Source organism: Cloeon dipterum, chromosome 1, assembly GCF_949628265.1.
Source record: "Cloeon dipterum chromosome 1, ieCloDipt1.1, whole genome shotgun sequence".
Lineage (NCBI taxonomy): Eukaryota > Metazoa > Arthropoda > Insecta > Ephemeroptera > Baetidae > Cloeon > Cloeon dipterum.
The window spans coordinates 294,740-312,582 of NC_088786.1; the positions used below are offsets into that span (position 1 = coordinate 294,740).

Below are 17,843 nucleotides of genomic sequence, written 5' to 3' on the forward strand. Positions count from 1 at the left end.
CGATAGTTTTGGTCTCGCTTTCTTGAATATCCATCAAAATTCAGATGATTGGTCGATCCCATGACAAAGAATCAATAGTTTTGGTCTTGCGTGCTTGGAAATCAATCAAACTTCAGATGATTGGTCGATCCCATGACAAAGAATCGATAAATTTGGTCTCGCTTTCTTGAATATCCATCAAACATCAGATGATTGGTCGATCCCATATCAAAGAATCGAGAGTTTTGTTCTTGCGTTCTTGGAATTCAATCAAACTTCAGATGATTGGTCGATCCCATGACAAAGAATCAATAGTTTTGGTCTTGCTTTCTTGGAATTCCATCTAACTTCAGATGATTGGTCGATCCCATGACAAAGAATCGATAGTTTTGTTCATGCGTTCTTGGAAATCAATCAAACTTCAGATGATTGGTCGATCCCATGACAAAGAATCGATAGAGTTTGATTCAAATTCTTGGAATTCCATCAAACTTCAGATGATTGGTAGATCCCATATCAAAGAATCGAGAGTTTTGTTCTTGCGTTCTTGGAATTCAATCAAACTTCAGATGATTAGTCGATCCCATGACAAGGAATCGATAGTTTTGTTCATGCGTTCTTGGAATTCCATCAAACTTCAGTTGATTGGTCGATCCCATAACAAAGAATCGAGAGTTTTGTTCTTTCGTTCTTTGAATTCAATCAAACTTCAGATGATTGATCGATCCCATGACAAAGAATCGATATATTTGGTCTCGCTTTCTTGGATATCCATCAAACTTCAGATGATTGGTCGATCCCATATCAAAGAATCGAGAGTTTTGTTCTTGCGTTCTTGGAATTCAATCAAACTTCAGATGATTGGTCGATCCCATGACAAAGAATCAATAGTTTTGGTCTTGCTTTCTTGGAATTCCATCTAACTTCAGATGATTGGTCGATCCCATATCAAAGAATCGAGAGTTTTGTTCTTGCGTTCTTGGAATTCAATCAAACTTCAGATGATTGTTCGATCCCATGAAACAGAATCGATAGTTTTGTTCTTGCGTTCCTCGAATTCAATCAAACTTCAGAAGATTGGTCGATCCCATGAAAAAGAATCGATAGCGTTGGATAAAAATTCTTGGAATTCCATCAAACTTTAGTTGATTGGTCGATCCCATAACAAAGAATCGAGAGTTTTGTTCTTGCGTTCTTGGAATTCAATCAAACTTCACATGATTGGTCGATCCCATGACAAAGAATCGATAGTTTTGTTCTTGCATCCTCGAATTCTATCAAACTTCAGAAGATTGGTCGATCCCATGACAAAGAATCGATATATTTGGTCTCGCTTTCTTGAATATCCATCAAACTTCAGATGATTGGTCGATCCCATATCAAAGAATCGAGAGTTTTGTTCTTGCGTTCTTGGAATTCAATCAAACTTCAGATGATTGGTCGATCCCATGACAAAGAATCGATAGTTTTGTTCTTGCGTTCCTCGAATTTAATCAAACTTCAGATGATTGGTCGATCCCATGACAAAGAATCGATAGTTTTGTTCTTGCGTTCCTCGAATTTAATCAAACTTCAGAAGATTGGTCGATCCCATGACAAAGAATCGATATATTTGGTCTCGCTTTCTTGAATATCCATCAAACTTCAGATGATTGGTCGATCCCATATCAAAGAATCGAGAGTTTTGTTCTTGCGTTCTTGGAATTCAATCAAACTTCAGATGATTGGTCGATCCCATGACAAAGAATCGATAGTTTTGTTCTTGCGTTCCTCGAATTTAATCAAACTTCAGATGATTTGTCGATCCCATGACAAAGAATCGATAGTTTTGTTCATGCGTTCTTAGAATTCAATCAAACTTCAGATGATTGATCGATCCCATGACAAAGAATCGATAGTTTTGTTCATGCGTTCTTGGAAATCAATCAAACTTCAGATGATTGGTCGATCCCATGACAAAGAATCAATAGTTTTGGTCTTGCGTTTTTGGAAATCAATCAAACTTCAGATGATTGGTCGATCCCATGAAACAGAATCGATAGTTTTGTTCTTGCGTTCCTCGAATTCAATCAAACTTCAGATGATTGGTCGATCCCATGACAAAGAATCGATAGAGTTGGATTCAAATTCTTGGAATTCCATCAAACTTCAGATGATTGGTAGATCCCATATCAAAGAATCGAGAGTTTTGTTCTTGCGTTCTTGGAATTCAATCAAACTTCAGATGATTAGTCGATCCCATGACAAGGAATCGATAGTTTTGTTCATGCGTTCTTGGAATTCCATCAAACTTCAGTTGATTGGTCGATCCCATAACAAAGAATCGAGAGTTTTGTTCTTTCGTTCTTTGAATTCAATCAAACTTCAGATGATTGATCGATCCCATGACAAAGAATCGATATATTTCGTCTCGCTTTCTTGGATATCCATCAAACTTCAGATGATTGGTCGATCCCATATCAAAGAATCGAGAGTTTTGTTCTTGCGTTCTTGGAATTCAATCAAACTTCAGATGATTGGTCGATCTGATGTGATGCAAGGGCAGGGGCGCTTTAAGGAGGTGGGGGATGAGGGTGCTAAGGGGATAACCTTCTTCTTTCTTAGGGGAGTAAAGCTACCCTCTCAAAAGACGACAGGCACAGGAAGGGGTTAACGTGGAGAACGAGGAGAACGAGGAGGAGCTAGACGCAGGAGGAGAAAGGACCGTATAAAAACCCGAACAAGGACGGAACGAGGAGAAGCGAAGTCCACGAGTTAAACGAGTAAGATCTCTGGAGCCAAGTAAATTCCTGTAACTGATTTTGTGTTTGTGTGGGCAGGCCGAAGTCGGACAGCGTAATTAGACAAGGTAGGAGATCACTTTTGGAGGGCTCGTGGGCAACGCCGAGGACTTCCGTCGCAGGGCCGTGCCGTGGACTTTAAGGTAGTTTTGGGCAGTAAGTTGTGGGCCGCCACTTAGGAATCAATTTCAGATGTCGGCGAGTGAGCGGTCAGGCTGCTGCTAATTTCTGCCAGTTTCGGCAGTGGCGGAGCGACGTAGGGTTTATGGTCCAGAAGGGAGCGAGCGATATCAGTTCGGAGGCGTCGGAAGCGGAATTCTAGTGATCCGCGTTGTATTCTTTCTTGTGTACTGTTTAGAGTAAATTAATAAAGTCCAATTGTCTTGTTAAGTTGCGCGGGTTTAAATTTGGCTTTCCCTCCTTTGTGCGCAGACATTTTTAGGATATTTGCTCAAGGAATTTCTGAATTTGCTGCAGCTGGTGGTCGTAGAACCCACCGCGAGAAGAAAGGCTTTGTGCGTATAGGTATTGTCGGCCTGAGCTTAGGGAATTTTGAGTAATTTTTTCGAATTCTATTTATTTCTTTCTTTCTCGCAACAGATCCCATGACAAAGAATCAATAGTTTTGGTCTTGCTTTCTTGGAATTCCATCTAACTTCAGATGATTGGTCGATCCCATGACAAAGAATCGATAGTTTTGTTCATGCGTTCTTGGAAATCAATCAAACTTCAGATGATTGGTCGATCCCATGACAAAGAATCGATAGAGTTGGATTCAAATTCTTGGAATTCCATCAAACTTCAGATGATTGGTAGATCCCATATCAAAGAATCGAGAGTTTTGTTCTTGCGTTCTTGGAATTCAATCAAACTTCAGATGATTAGTCGATCCCATGACAAGGAATCGATAGTTTTGTTCATGCGTTCTTGGAATTCCATCAAACTTCAGTTGATTGGTCGATCCCATAACAAAGAATCGAGAGTTTTGTTCTTTCGTTCTTTGAATTCAATCAAACTTCAGATGATTGATCGATCCCATGACAAAGAATCGATATATTTGGTCTCGCTTTCTTGGATATCCATCAAACTTCAGATGATTGGTCGATCCCATATCAAAGAATCGAGAGTTTTGTTCTTGCGTTCTTGGAATTCAATCAAACTTCACATGATTGGTCGATCCCATGACAAAGAATCGATAGTTTTGTTCTTGCATCCTCGAATTCTATCAAACTTCAGAAGATTGGTCGATCCCATGACAAAGAATCGATATATTTGGTCTCGCTTTCTTGAATATCCATCAAACTTCAGATGATTGGTCGATCCCATATCAAAGAATCGAGAGTTTTGTTCTTGCGTTCTTGGAATTCAATCAAACTTCAGATGATTGGTCGATCCCATGACAAAGAATCGATAGTTTTGTTCTTGCGTTCCTCGAATTTAATCAAACTTCAGAAGATTGGTCGATCCCATGACAAAGAATCGATATATTTGGTCTCGTTTTCTTGAATATCCATCAAACTTCAGATGATTGGTCGATCCCATATCAAAGAATCGAGAGTTTTTGTCTTGCTTTCTTGGAATTCCATCTAACTTCAGATGATTGGTCGATCCCATGACAAAGAATCGATAGTTTTGTTCATGCGTTCTTAGAATTCAATCAAACTTCAGATGATTGATCGATCCCATGACAAAGAATCGATAGTTTTGTTCATGCGTTCTTGGATATATATAAAACTTCAGATGATTGGTCCATCCCATGACAAAGAATCGAGAGTTTTGTTCTTGCGTTCTTGGAATTCATTCAAACTTCAGATGATTGGTCGATCCCATGACAAAGAATCAATAGTTTTGGTCTTGCGTGCTTGGAAATCAATCAAACTTCAGATGATTGGTCGATCCCATGACAAAGAATCGATATATTTGGTCTCGCTTTCTTGAATATCCATCAAACTTCAGATGATTGGTCGATCCCATGACAAAGAATCGATAGTTTTGGTCTTGCTTTCTTGGAATTCCATCTAACTTCAGATGATTGGTCGATCCCATGAAAAAGAATCGATAGCGTTGGATTAAAATTCTTGAAATTCCATCAAACTTTAGTTGATTGGTCGATCCCATAACAAAGAATCGAGAATTTTGTTCTTGCGTTCTTGGAATTCAATCAAACTTCAGATGATTGGTCGATCCCATGACAAAGAATCGATAGTTTTGTTCATGCGTTCTTAGAATTCAAACAAACTTCAGATGATTAGTCGATCCCATGACAAAGAATCGATAGTTTTGGTCTCGCTTTCTTGAATATCCATCAAAATTCAGATGATTGGTCGATCCCATGACAAAGAATCAATAGTTTTGTTCATGCGTTCTTAGAATTCAAACAAACTTCAGATGATTAGTCGATCCCATGACAAAGAATCGATAGTTTTGGTCTCGCTTTCTTGAATATCCATCAAAATTCAGATGATTGGTCGATCCCATGACAAAGAATCAATAGTTTTGGTCTTGCGTGCTTGGAAATCAATCAAACTTCAGATGATTGGTCGATCCCATGACAAAGAATCGATAAATTTGGTCTCGCTTTCTTGAATATCCATCAAACATCAGATGATTGGTCGATCCCATATCAAAGAATCGAGAGTTTTGTTCTTGCGTTCTTGGAATTCAATCAAACTTCAGATGATTGGTCGATCCCATGACAAAGAATCGATAGTTTTGTTCATGCGTTCTTGGAAATCAATCAAACTTCAGATGATTGGTCGATCCCATGACAAAGAATCGATAGAGTTGGATTCAAATTCTTGGAATTCCATCAAACTTCAGATGATTGGTAGATCCCATATCAAAGAATCGAGAGTTTTGTTCTTGCGTTCTTGGAATTCAATCAAACTTCAGATGATTAGTCGATCCCATGACAAGGAATCGATAGTTTTGTTCATGCGTTCTTGGAATTCCATCAAACTTCAGTTGATTGGTCGATCCCATAACAAAGAATCGAGAGTTTTGTTCTTTCGTTCTTTGAATTCAATCAAACTTCAGATGATTGATCGATCCCATGACAAAGAATCGATATATTTGGTCTCGCTTTCTTGGATATCCATCAAACTTCAGATGATTGGTCGATCCCATATCAAAGAATCGAGAGTTTTGTTCTTGCGTTCTTGGAATTCAATCAAACTTCACATGATTGGTCGATCCCATGACAAAGAATCGATAGTTTTGTTCTTGCATCCTCGAATTCTATCAAACTTCAGAAGATTGGTCGATCCCATGACAAAGAATCGATATATTTGGTCTCGCTTTCTTGAATATCCATCAAACTTCAGATGATTGGTCGATCCCATATCAAAGAATCGAGAGTTTTGTTCTTGCGTTCTTGGAATTCAATCAAACTTCAGATGATTGGTCGATCCCATGACAAAGAATCGATAGTTTTGTTCTTGCGTTCCTCGAATTTAATCAAACTTCAGAAGATTGGTCGATCCCATGACAAAGAATCGATATATTTGGTCTCGTTTTCTTGAATATCCATCAAACTTCAGATGATTGGTCGATCCCATATCAAAGAATCGAGAGTTTTTGTCTTGCTTTCTTGGAATTCCATCTAACTTCAGATGATTGGTCGATCCCATGACAAAGAATCGATAGTTTTGTTCATGCGTTCTTAGAATTCAATCAAACTTCAGATGATTGATCGATCCCATGACAAAGAATCGATAGTTTTGTTCATGCGTTCTTGGATATATATAAAACTTCAGATGATTGGTCCATCCCATGACAAAGAATCGAGAGTTTTGTTCTTGCGTTCTTGGAATTCATTCAAACTTCAGATGATTGGTCGATCCCATGACAAAGAATCAATAGTTTTGGTCTTGCGTGCTTGGAAATCAATCAAACTTCAGATGATTGGTCGATCCTATGACAAAGAATCGATATATTTGGTCTCGCTTTCTTGAATATCCATCAAACTTCAGATGATTGGTCGATCCCATGACAAAGAATCGATAGTTTTGGTCTTGCTTTCTTGGAATTCCATCTAACTTCAGATGATTGGTCGATCCCATGAAAAAGAATCGATAGCGTTGGATTAAAATTCTTGAAATTCCATCAAACTTTAGTTGATTGGTCGATCCCATAACAAAGAATCGAGAATTTTGTTCTTGCGTTCTTGGAATTCAATCAAACTTCAGATGATTGGTCGATCCCATGACAAAGAATCGATAGTTTTGTTCATGCGTTCTTAGAATTCAAACAAACTTCAGATGATTAGTCGATCCCATGACAAAGAATCGATAGTTTTGGTCTCGCTTTCTTGAATATCCATCAAAATTCAGATGATTGGTCGATCCCATGACAAAGAATCAATAGTTTTGTTCATGCGTTCTTAGAATTCAAACAAACTTCAGATGATTAGTCGATCCCATGACAAAGAATCGATAGTTTTGGTCTCGCTTTCTTGAATATCCATCAAAATTCAGATGATTGGTCGATCCCATGACAAAGAATCAATAGTTTTGGTCTTGCGTGCTTGGAAATCAATCAAACTTCAGATGATTGGTCGATCCCATGACAAAGAATCGATAAATTTGGTCTCGCTTTCTTGAATATCCATCAAACATCAGATGATTGGTCGATCCCATATCAAAGAATCGAGAGTTTTGTTCTTGCGTTCTTGGAATTCAATCAAACTTCAGATGATTGGTCGATCCCATGACAAAGAATCAATAGTTTTGGTCTTGCTTTCTTGGAATTCCATCTAACTTCAGATGATTGGTCGATCCCATGACAAAGAATCGATAGTTTTGTTCATGCGTTCTTGGAAATCAATCAAACTTCAGATGATTGGTCGATCCCATGACAAAGAATCGATAGAGTTGGATTCAAATTCTTGGAATTCCATCAAACTTCAGATGATTGGTAGATCCCATATCAAAGAATCGAGAGTTTTGTTCTTGCGTTCTTGGAATTCAATCAAACTTCAGATGATTAGTCGATCCCATGACAAGGAATCGATAGTTTTGTTCATGCGTTCTTGGAATTCCATCAAACTTCAGTTGATTGGTCGATCCCATAACAAAGAATCGAGAGTTTTGTTCTTTCGTTCTTTGAATTCAATCAAACTTCAGATGATTGATCGATCCCATGACAAAGAATCGATATATTTGGTCTCGCTTTCTTGGATATCCATCAAACTTCAGATGATTGGTCGATCCCATATCAAAGAATCGAGAGTTTTGTTCTTGCGTTCTTGGAATTCAATCAAACTTCAGATGATTGGTCGATCTGATGTGATGCAAGGGCAGGGGCGCTTTAAGGAGGTGGGGGATGAGGGTGCTAAGGGGATAACCTTCTTCTTTCTTAGGGGAGTAAAGCTACCCTCTCAAAAGACGACAGGCACAGGAAGGGGTTAACGTGGAGAACGAGGAGAACGAGGAGGAGCTAGACGCAGGAGGAGAAAGGACCGTATAAAAACCCGAACAAGGACGGAACGAGGAGAAGCGAAGTCCACGAGTTAAACGAGTAAGATCTCTGGAGCCAAGTAAATTCCTGTAACTGATTTTGTGTTTGTGTGGGCAGGCCGAAGTCGGACAGCGTAATTAGACAAGGTAGGAGATCACTTTTGGAGGGCTCGTGGGCAACGCCGAGGACTTCCGTCGCAGGGCCGTGCCGTGGACTTTAAGGTAGTTTTGGGCAGTAAGTTGTGGGCCGCCACTTAGGAATCAATTTCAGATGTCGGCGAGTGAGCGGTCAGGCTGCTGCTAATTTCTGCCAGTTTCGGCAGTGGCGGAGCGACGTAGGGTTTATGGTCCAGAAGGGAGCGAGCGATATCAGTTCGGAGGCGTCGGAAGCGGAATTCTAGTGATCCGCGTTGTATTCTTTCTTGTGTACTGTTTAGAGTAAATTAATAAAGTCCAATTGTCTTGTTAAGTTGCGCGGGTTTAAATTTGGCTTTCCCTCCTTTGTGCGCAGACATTTTTAGGATATTTGCTCAAGGAATTTCTGAATTTGCTGCAGCTGGTGGTCGTAGAACCCACCGCGAGAAGAAAGGCTTTGTGCGTATAGGTATTGTCGGCCTGAGCTTAGGGAATTTTGAGTAATTTTTTCGAATTCTATTTATTTCTTTCTTTCTCGCAACAGATCCCATGACAAAGAATCAATAGTTTTGGTCTTGCTTTCTTGGAATTCCATCTAACTTCAGATGATTGGTCGATCCCATGACAAAGAATCGATAGTTTTGTTCATGCGTTCTTGGAAATCAATCAAACTTCAGATGATTGGTCGATCCCATGACAAAGAATCGATAGAGTTGGATTCAAATTCTTGGAATTCCATCAAACTTCAGATGATTGGTAGATCCCATATCAAAGAATCGAGAGTTTTGTTCTTGCGTTCTTGGAATTCAATCAAACTTCAGATGATTAGTCGATCCCATGACAAGGAATCGATAGTTTTGTTCATGCGTTCTTGGAATTCCATCTAACTTCAGATGATTGGTCGATCCCATATCAAAGAATCGAGAGTTTTGTTCTTGCGTTCTTGGAATTCAATCAAACTTCAGATGATTGGTCGATCCCATGAAACAGAATCGATAGTTTTGTTCTTGCGTTCCTCGAATTCAATCAAACTTCAGAAGATTGGTCGATCCCATGAAAAAGAATCGATAGCGTTGGATAAAAATTCTTGGAATTCCATCAAACTTTAGTTGATTGGTCGATCCCATAACAAAGAATCGAGAGTTTTGTTCTTGCGTTCTTGGAATTCAATCAAACTTCACATGATTGGTCGATCCCATGACAAAGAATCGATAGTTTTGTTCTTGCATCCTCGAATTCTATCAAACTTCAGAAGATTGGTCGATCCCATGACAAAGAATCGATATATTTGGTCTCGCTTTCTTGAATATCCATCAAACTTCAGATGATTGGTCGATCCCATATCAAAGAATCGAGAGTTTTGTTCTTGCGTTCTTGGAATTCAATCAAACTTCAGATGATTGGTCGATCCCATGACAAAGAATCGATAGTTTTGTTCTTGCGTTCCTCGAATTTAATCAAACTTCAGAAGATTGGTCGATCCCATGACAAAGAATCGATATATTTGGTCTCGCTTTCTTGAATATCCATCAAACTTCAGATGATTGGTCGATCCCATATCAAAGAATCGAGAGTTTTTATCTTGCTTTCTTGGAATTCCATCTAACTTCAGATGATTGGTCGATCCCATGACAAAGAATCGATAGTTTTGTTCATGCGTTCTTAGAATTCAATCAAACTTCAGATGATTGATCGATCCCATGACAAAGAATCGATAGTTTTGTTCATGCGTTCTTGGATATATATAAAACTTCAGATGATTGGTCCATCCCATGACAAAGAATCGAGAGTTTTGTTCTTGCGTTCTTGGAATTCATTCAAACTTCAGATGATTGGTCGATCCCATGACAAAGAATCAATAGTTTTGGTCTTGCGTGCTTGGAAATCAATCAAACTTCAGATGATTGGTCGATCCTATGACAAAGAATCGATATATTTGGTCTCGCTTTCTTGAATATCCATCAAACTTCAGATGATTGGTCGATCCCATAACAAAGAATCGATAGTTTTGGTCTTGCTTTCTTGGAATTCCATCTAACTTCAGATGATTGGTCGATCCCATGAAAAAGAATCGATAGCGTTGGATTAAAATTCTTGAAATTCCATCAAACTTTAGTTGATTGGTCGATCCCATAACAAAGAATCGAGAATTTTGTTCTTGCGTTCTTGGAATTCAATCAAACTTCAGATGATTGGTCGATCCCATGACAAAGAATCGATAGTTTTGTTCATGCGTTCTTAGAATTCAAACAAACTTCAGATGATTAGTCGATCCCATGACAAAGAATCGATAGTTTTGGTCTCGCTTTCTTGAATATCCATCAAAATTCAGATGATTGGTCGATCCCATGACAAAGAATCAATAGTTTTGGTCTTGCGTGCTTGGAAATCAATCAAACTTCAGATGATTGGTCGATCCCATGACAAAGAATCGATAAATTTGGTCTCGCTTTCTTGAATATCCATCAAACTTCAGATGATTGGTCGATCCCATGACAAAGAATCAATAGTTTTGGTCTTGCTTTCTTGGAATTCCATCTAACTTCAGATGATTGGTCGATCCCATGACAAAGAATCGATAGTTTTGTTCATGCGTTCTTGGAAATCAATCACTCTTCAGATGATTGGTCGATCCCATGACAAAGAATCGATAGAGTTGGATTCAAATTCTTGGAATTCCATCAAACTTCAGATGATTGGTAGATCCCATATCAAAGAATCGAGAGTTTTGTTCTTGCGTTCTTGGAATTCAATCAAACTTCAGATGATTAGTCGATCCCATGACAAGGAATCGATAGTTTTGTTCATGCGTTCTTGGAATTCCATCAAACTTCAGTTGATTGGTCGATCCCATAACAAAGAATCGAGAGTTTTGTTCTTTCGTTCTTTGAATTCAATCAAACTTCAGATGATTGGTCGATCCCATATCAAAGAATCGAGAGTTTTGTTCTTGCGTTCTTGGAATTCAATCAAACTTCAGATGATTGGTCGATCCCATGACAAAGAATCAATAGTTTTGGTCTTGCTTTCTTGGAATTCCATCTAACTTCAGATGATTGGTCGATCCCATATCAAAGAATCGAGAGTTTTGTTCTTGCGTTCTTGGAATTCAATCAAACTTCAGATGATTGGTCGATCCCATGAAACAGAATCGATAGTTTTGTTCTTGCGTTCCTCGAATTCAATCAAACTTCAGAAGATTGGTCGATCCCATGAAAAAGAATCGATAGCGTTGGATAAAAATTCTTGGAATTCCATCAAACTTTAGTTGATTGGTCGATCCCATAACAAAGAATCGAGAGTTTTGTTCTTGCGTTCTTGGAATTCAATCAAACTTCACATGATTGGTCGATCCCATGACAAAGAATCGATAGTTTTGTTCTTGCATCCTCGAATTCTATCAAACTTCAGAAGATTGGTCGATCGCATGACAAAGAATCGATATATTTGGTCTCGCTTTCTTGAATATCCATCAAACTTCAGATGATTGGTCGATCCCATATCAAAGAATCGAGAGTTTTGTTCTTGCGTTCTTGGAATTCAATCAAACTTCAGATGATTGGTCGATCCCATGACAAAGAATCGATAGTTTTGTTCTTGCGTTCCTCGAATTTAATCAAACTTCAGAAGATTGGTCGATCCCATGACAAAGAATCGATATATTTGGTCTCGCTTTCTTGAATATCCATCAAACTTCAGATGATTGGTCGATCCCATATCAAAGAATCGAGAGTTTTTGTCTTGCTTTCTTGGAATTCCATCTAACTTCAGATGATTGGTCGATCCCATGACAAAGAATCGATAGTTTTGTTCATGCGTTCTTAGAATTCAATCAAACTTCAGATGATTGATCGATCCCATGACAAAGAATCGATAGTTTTGTTCATGCGTTCTTGGAAATCAATCAAACTTCAGATGATTGGTCGATCCCATGACAAAGAATCAATAGTTTTGGTCTTGCGTTTTTGGAAATCAATCAAACTTCAGATGATTGGTCGATCCCATGAAACAGAATCGATAGTTTTGTTCTTGCGTTCCTCGAATTCAATCAAACTTCAGAAGATTGGTCGATCCCATGAAAAAGAATCGATAGCGTTGGATAAAAATTCTTGGAATTCCATCAAACTTTAGTTGATTGGTCGATCCCATAACAAAGAATCGAGAGTTTTGTTCTTGCGTTCTTGGAATTCAATCAAACTTCACATGATTGGTCGATCCCATGACAAAGAATCGATAGTGTTGTTCTTGCGTTCCTCGAATTCTATCAAACTTCAGAAGATTGGTCGATCCGATGACAAAGAATCGATATATTTGGTCTCGCTTTCTTGAATATCCATCAAACTTCAGATGATTGGTCGATCCCATATCAAAGAATCGAGAGTTTTGTTCTTGCGTTCTTGGAATTCAATCAAACTTCAGATGATTGGTCGATCCCATGACAAAGAATCGATAGTTTTGTTCTTGCGTTCCTCGAATTTAATCAAACTTCAGAAGATTGGTCGATCCCATGACAAAGAATCGATAGTTTTGGTCTTGCTTTCTTGGAATTCCATCTAACTTCAGATGATTGGTCGATCCCATGAAAAAGAATCGATAGCGTTGGATTAAAATTCTTGAAATTCCATCAAACTTTAGTTGATTGGTCGATCCCATAACAAAGAATCGAGAATTTTGTTCTTGCGTTCTTGGAATTAAATCAAACTTCAGATGATTGGTCGATCCCATGACAAAGAATCGATAGTTTTGTTCTTGCGTTCCTCGAATTCTATCAAACTTCAGATGATTGGTCGATCCCATGACAAAGAATCAATAGTTTTGGTCTTGCGTGCTTGGAAATCAATCAAACTTCAGATGATTGGTCGATCCCATGACAAAGAATCGATAAATTTGGTCTCGCTTTCTTGAATATCCATCAAACTTCAGATGATTGGTCGATCCCATGACAAAGAATCGATAGAGTTGGATTCAAATTCTTGGAATTCCATCAAACTTTATTTTATTGGTTGATCCCATAACAAAGAATCGAGAGTTTTGTTCTTGCGTTCTTGGAATTCAATTAAACTTCAGATGATTGGTCGATCCCATGACAAAGAATCGATAGTTTTGTTCATGCGTTCTTGGAATTCATTCAAACTTCAGATGATTGGTCGATCCCATGACAAAGAATCAATAGTTTTGGTCTTGCGTGCTTGGAAATCAATCAAACTTCAGATGATTGGTCGATCCTATGACAAAGAATCGATATATTTGGTCTCGCTTTCTTGAATATCCATCAAACTTCAGATGATTGGTCGATCCCATGACAAAGAATCGATAGTTTTGGTCTTGCTTTCTTGGAATTCCATCTAACTTCAGATGATTGGTCGATCCCATGAAAAAGAATCGATAGCGTTGGATTAAAATTCTTGAAATTCCATCAAACTTTAGTTGATTGGTCGATCCCATAACAAAGAATCGAGAGTTTTGTTCTTGCGTTCTTGGAATTCAATCAAATTTCAGATGATTGGTCGATCCCATGACAAAGAATCGATAGTTTTGTTCATGCGTTCTTAGAATTCAAACAAACTTCAGATGATTGGTCGATCCCATGACAAAGAATCAATAGTTTTGGTCTTGCGTTTTCGGAAATCAATCAAACTTCAGATGATTGGTCGATCCCATGACAAAGAATCGATAGTTTTGTTCATGCGTTCTTGGAAATCAATCAAACTTCAGATGATTGGTCGATCCCATGAAAAAGAATCGATAGAGTTGGATTAAAATTCTTGGAATTCCATGAAACTTTAGTTGATTGGTCGATCCCATAACAAAGAATCGAGAGTTTTGTTCTTGCGTTCTTGGAATTCAATCAAACTTCAGATGATTGGTCGATCCCATGACAAAGAATCGATAGTTTTGTTCATGCGTTCTTGGTAATCAATCAAACTTCAGATGATTGGTCGATCCCATGACAAAGAATCGATAGAGTTGGATTCAAATTCTTGGAATTCCATCAAACTTCAGATGATTGGTAGATCCCATATCAAAGAATCGAGAGTTTTGTTCTTGCGTTCTTGGAATTCAATCAAACTTCAGATGATTGGTCGATCCCATGACAAAGAATCGATAGTTTTGTTCTTGCGTTCCTCGAATTCAATCAAACTTCAGAAGATTGGTCGATCCCATGACAAAGAATCGATAAATTTGGTCTCGCTTTCTTGAATATCCATCAAACTTCAGATGATTGGTCGATCCCATATCAAAGAATCGAGAGTTTTGTTCTTGCGTTCTTGGAATTCAATCAAACTTCAGATGATTGGTCGATCCCATGACAAAGAATCAATAGTTTTGGTCTTGCTTTCTTGGAATTCCATCTAACTTCAGATGATTGGTCGATCCCATATCAAAGAATCGAGAGTTTTGTTCTTGCGTTCTTGGAATTCAATCAAACTTCAGATGATTGGTCGATCCCATGAAACAGAATCGATAGTTTTGTTCTTGCGTTCCTCGAATTCAATCAAACTTCAGAAGATTGGTCGATCCCATGAAAAGAATCGATAGAGTTGGATTAAAATTCTTGGAATTCCATCAAACTTTAGTTTATTGGTTGATCCCATTACAAAGAATCGAGAGTTTTGTTCTTGCGTTCTTGGAATTCAATTAAACTTCAGATGATTGGTCGATCCCATGACAAAGAATCGATAGTTTTGTTCATGCGTTCTTGGATATATATAAAACTTCAGATGATTGGTCGATCCCATGACAAAGAATCAATAGTTTTGGTCTTGCGTGCTTGGAAATCAATCAAACTTCAGATGATTGGTCGATCCTATGACAAAGAATCGATATATTTGGTCTCGCTTTCTTGAATATCCATCAAACTTCAGATGATTGGTCGATCCCATGACAAAGAATCGATAGTTTTGGTCTTGCTTTCTTGGAATTCCATCTAACTTCAGATGATTGGTCGATCCCATGAAAAAGAATCGATAGAGTTGGATTAAAATTCTTGGAATTCCATGAAACTTTAGTTGATTGGTCGATCCCATAACAAAGAATCGAGAGTTTTGTTCTTGCGTTCTTGGAATTCAATCAAACTTCAGATGATTGGTCGATCCCATGACAAAGAATCGATAGTTTTGTTCATGCGTTCTTGGTAATCAATCAAACTTCAGATGATTGGTCGATCCCATGACAAAGAATCGATAGAGTTGGATTCAAATTCTTGGAATTCCATCAAACTTCAGATGATTGGTAGATCCCATATCAAAGAATCGAGAGTTTTGTTCTTGCGTTCTTGGAATTCAATCAAACTTCAGATGATTGGTCGATCCCATGACAAAGAATCGATAGTTTTGTTCTTGCGTTCCTCGAATTTAATCAAACTTCAGAAGATTGGTCGATCCCATGACAAAGAATCGATAAATTTGGTCTCGCTTTCTTGAATATCCATCAAACTTCAGATGATTGGTCGATCCCATATCAAAGAATCGAGAGTTTTGTTCTTGCGTTCTTGGAATTCAATCAAACTTCAGATGATTGGTCGATCCCATGACAAAGAATCAATAGTTTTGGTCTTGCTTTCTTGGAATTCCATCTAACTTCAGATGATTGGTCGATCCCATATCAAAGAATCGAGAGTTTTGTTCTTGCGTTCTTGGAATTCAATCAAACTTCAGATGATTGGTCGATCCCATGAAACAGAATCGATAGTTTTGTTCTTGCGTTCCTCGAATTCAATCAAACTTCAGAAGATTGGTCGATCCCATGAAAAGAATCGATAGAGTTGGATTAAAATTCTTGGAATTCCATCAAACTTTAGTTTATTGGTTGATCCCATTACAAAGAATCGAGAGTTTTGTTCTTGCGTTCTTGGAATTCAATTAAACTTCAGATGATTGGTCGATCCCATGACAAAGAATCGATAGTTTTGTTCATGCGTTCTTGGATATATATAAAACTTCAGATGATTGGTCGATCCCATGACAAAGAATCAATAGTTTTGGTCTTGCGTGCTTGGAAATCAATCAAACTTCAGATGATTGGTCGATCCTATGACAAAGAATCGATATATTTGGTCTCGCTTTCTTGAATATCCATCAAACTTCAGATGATTGGTCGATCCCATGACAAAGAATCGATAGTTTTGGTCTTGCTTTCTTGGAATTCCATCTAACTTCAGATGATTGGTCGATCCCATGAAAAAGAATCGATAGCGTTGGATTAAAATTCTTGAAATTCCATCAAACTTTAGTTGATTGGTCGATCCCATAACAAAGAATCGAGAATTTTGTTCTTGCGTTCTTGGAATTCAATCAAACTTCAGATGATTGGTCGATCCCATGACAAAGAATCGATAGTTTTGTTCATGCGTTCTTAGAATTCAAACAAACTTCAGATGATTAGTCGATCCCATGACAAAGAATCGATAGTTTTGGTCTCGCTTTCTTGAATATCCATCAAAATTCAGATGATTGGTCGATCCCATGACAAAGAATCAATAGTTTTGGTCTTGCGTGCTTGGAAATCAATCAAACTTCAGATGATTGGTCGATCCCATGACAAAGAATCAATAGTTTTGGTCTTGCTTTCTTGGAATTCCATCTAACTTCAGATGATTGGTCGATCCCATGACAAAGAATCGATAGTTTTGTTCATGCGTTCTTGGAAATCAATCAAACTTCAGATGATTGGTCGATCCCATGACAAAGAATCGATAGAGTTGGATTCAAATTCTTGGAATTCCATCAAACTTTATTTTATTGGTTGATCCCATAACAAAGAATCGAGAGTTTTGTTCTTGCGTTCTTGGAATTCAATTAAACTTCAGATGATTGGTCGATCCCATGACAAAGAATCGATAGTTTTGTTCATGCGTTCTTGGATATATATAAAACTTCAGATGATTGGTCCATCCCATGACAAAGAATCGAGAGTTTTGTTCTTGCGTTCTTGGAATTCATTCAAACTTCAGATGATTGGTCGATCCCATGACAAAGAATCAATAGTTTTGGTCTTGCGTGCTTGGAAATCAATCAAACTTCAGATGATTGGTCGATCCTATGACAAAGAATCGATATATTTGGTCTCGCTATCTTGAATATCCATCAAACTTCAGATGATTGGTCGATCCCATGACAAAGAATCGATAGTTTTGGTCTTGCTTTCTTGGAATTCCATCTAACTTCAGATGATTGGTCGATCCCATGAAAAAGAATCGATAGCGTTGGATTAAAATTCTTGAAATTCCATCAAACTTTAGTTGATTGGTCGATCCCATAACAAAGAATCGAGAGTTTTGTTCTTGCGTTCTTGGAATTCAATCAAATTTCAGATGATTGGTCGATCCCATGACAAAGAATCGATAGTTTTGTTCATGCGTTCTTAGAATTCAAACAAACTTCAGATGATTGGTCGATCCCATGACAAAGAATCAATAGTTTTGGTCTTGCGTTTTCGGAAATCAATCAAACTTCAGATGATTGGTCGATCCCATGACAAAGAATCGATAGTT

The 17,843-nt window shown here is 38.1% G+C and overlaps 2 long non-coding RNA genes across 2 annotated transcripts; both read left to right on the forward strand.

The window, feature by feature from the left end:
* The first annotated feature begins 2,511 nt into the window (after window positions 1-2,511).
* On the forward strand, window positions 2,512-3,149 carry LOC135948391 (uncharacterized). The gene is made up of 3 exons (XR_010575804.1): window positions 2,512-2,741; window positions 2,799-2,902; window positions 2,952-3,149. It is a non-coding gene; the product is annotated as an uncharacterized LOC135948391 (long non-coding RNA).
* Window positions 3,150-8,046: 4,897 nt separating this feature from the next.
* LOC135948394 (uncharacterized) lies at window positions 8,047-8,684 on the forward strand. Its single transcript, XR_010575805.1, has 3 exons — window positions 8,047-8,276; window positions 8,334-8,437; window positions 8,487-8,684. It is a non-coding gene; the product is annotated as an uncharacterized LOC135948394 (long non-coding RNA).
* The last annotated feature ends 9,159 nt before the right edge of the window (window positions 8,685-17,843 follow it).